The 2,279-nt window shown below is 41.6% G+C and overlaps 1 pseudogene; it reads right to left on the bottom strand.

Moving 5' to 3' along the window:
- Window positions 1–444: 444 nt before the first annotated feature.
- Window positions 445–993, bottom strand: LOC113913690 (annotated as a pseudogene).
- Window positions 994–2,279: the final 1,286 nt, after the last annotated feature.

The raw sequence follows: 2,279 nt of genomic DNA on the forward strand, positions 1-2,279 counted from the left end.
TGCTGGAAACAGTAGCTATGCTGTGTTCAGGGAAGCAACATGTCAGAACAAGGCTAGTCTGGATGAAAACCTGAAATGGCTCAGGTGTGCCTTAGTTCACACTTCTCTGGTTATATGTGTATTTGCCCAGCTAGTGACGAAACACTAACATAGGTCCTTTTCTCCATTTGAGAAGCCATCAGCCATTGTTCTGTCATACCACCTCATGCTTCAAGGCTCAGATAAGTCATTATTTTATCTGTAAGCCCTTTTATTTTTTTAAAGCCCAGAATGTATTTAATATTATTTATCACAAGGGTTCAACTGGACAGTTGATTTAAAAAAAAAAACAGAAAACAAAAATGACAGCACAGCTTAAGATACAGTCCTATATAGAAACAAAGGAAAGGACAGATCATCTGAGGAAAAGCTAAAAAGACAACACAAGGAGAGAGGCTGGACAAGTCAGCATTCTTGGCTAGAGACCTGCTTTGAGTAGGTTTCTTGCAGATACTTTTTAAAGGTTGTATTTTTTGTTTGTTTGTTTGTTTGTTTGTTTTTTCCCCAGAGCTCAGCAGCATGTGTGTTCAAAAGGTTATGAATGTTGGGTTCTCCTAGCAGGCTCTGGATGGATAGCAGGATGGTCCTGATATTTCTACAGAGTGGACCACTTGTCCTCCAGGATGTCCTCCAGACAGATGTCACTCTGGGTGGGCATGTTGAGGTGGTAGCGGGGTGTGAGGAATTGCACTGTGGATGTGTTTTAAGGGTAGCCACTGGGGAACTCCGGGGAGAGCTTATGCCTCAGATCTCCGTATACGGTGCCATCTGCTCTGTGGATGGCCCCCACCCATTTGAAAATGTTGCCTGATTCAGGGGAGATGGAAATTCCTTGGTCACCAGACATCCTCAGCTCTGGCTGTAGCCTTGTGCCCTTGGAGTGGGCAGTGCTCTGTCTCCTTTGTGGGTGGTGGCAATGCTGGTGGAGGCTGGGTCGAAATTCTGGGAAGCCATCTGGGAGGGGCTGGCAGGGCCATGAGAACTTGGGGAGCACGACTGCAACTGTAGGGCTGCAGGCCCGCATGTCCACTTGTAAGGCTTTTATTTCTCCTCAGCTGAGTTACTCATGTCTGTGTCTAGACTTGTGACAATTAGATGTAGTGAATATATCCAATACAGTATATTGAATGAATGAATGTATTTTGTGTGCATCTTCTCTAAAAGGCCAAGAGCTTCTGCAGGCCAAGAACTGTGTTTTAGTTCTCTCTGGATCCTCAGCACAGATCACAAAGCCTGGCACAAAATAGACAATTAGAATCAGTTTAGTAAATAACACAGGGAACTAGAATGCATATTTAATATATGAGGATCGGACTACAAACCTATTGTTTCAGATTCTTGTTTCCTCTAGTTGCTATTTAATCACATTCATAAGTGGGTTAATTTTCTGCCTCGAATGGCATCCTTCAGATGTCATTTTTGAGCGTTACTTTCACCTTCTATAAAAAGGGGAGGGTGATACTTATTTGTTCTCTACAGGATGCTGTGGGAAACAGAATGAAGTGTATGTACTAGTTTTCTAGGGCTGCTATAACAAAGTACCACAGCCTGGGGGCTGAAACAACAGAAATTTATTTCCATATAGTTCTGGAGATTGGAATTCTAAGATCAAGGTGTCAACTGAGTTGATTTCTTCTAAAATACCTCTCCTTGGCTTTTAAATGGCCATTCTCTCCATCTGTCTTCCCATGGTCTTTTCTCTGTGCATGTCTGTGTCCTTATCTCCTCTTCGTACAAAGACATGAGTCATACTAGGTTAGAGCCTACCCTTACAACTTCATTTTACCTTAATTACCTCTGTAAAGACTCTATCTCCAAATACTGTCACATTTTAAAGTACTAGAGGTTAGGACTTCAACATATGAATTTTATGGATACACAATTTACCCCATAACAGTATGTAAAAGGTCCAATATGATACCTAGCATGTAGCTGTCATTTTGCTCATGGAATTATTATTACTATCACTTTTAGTCAAAGATTTCCAATAGATCACAAAATGGCTTTACTTCCTCGTGTTAAATAGCTCCTTTGGTCTCTTGCTCAGCTTGCTTGAAAAGAAAAATAATGTGTAGAGAGGGCACAAGCAATTCTAGCATGAAGTGCAAGGAGAGGGAGGATGATGAAGAATTATCCTGAAGGAAGGAATCCTCTGAGCTCATTTACAGATTTAGCAAAAGCTTGTCATAACTGGAAAAACAGGTGACCGAGACAAAGAAGGTGATACTATAAATGGTGGC

Source organism: Zalophus californianus, chromosome 11 (assembly GCF_009762305.2).
Source record: "Zalophus californianus isolate mZalCal1 chromosome 11, mZalCal1.pri.v2, whole genome shotgun sequence".
Taxonomy (NCBI): Eukaryota; Metazoa; Chordata; class Mammalia; order Carnivora; family Otariidae; genus Zalophus; species Zalophus californianus.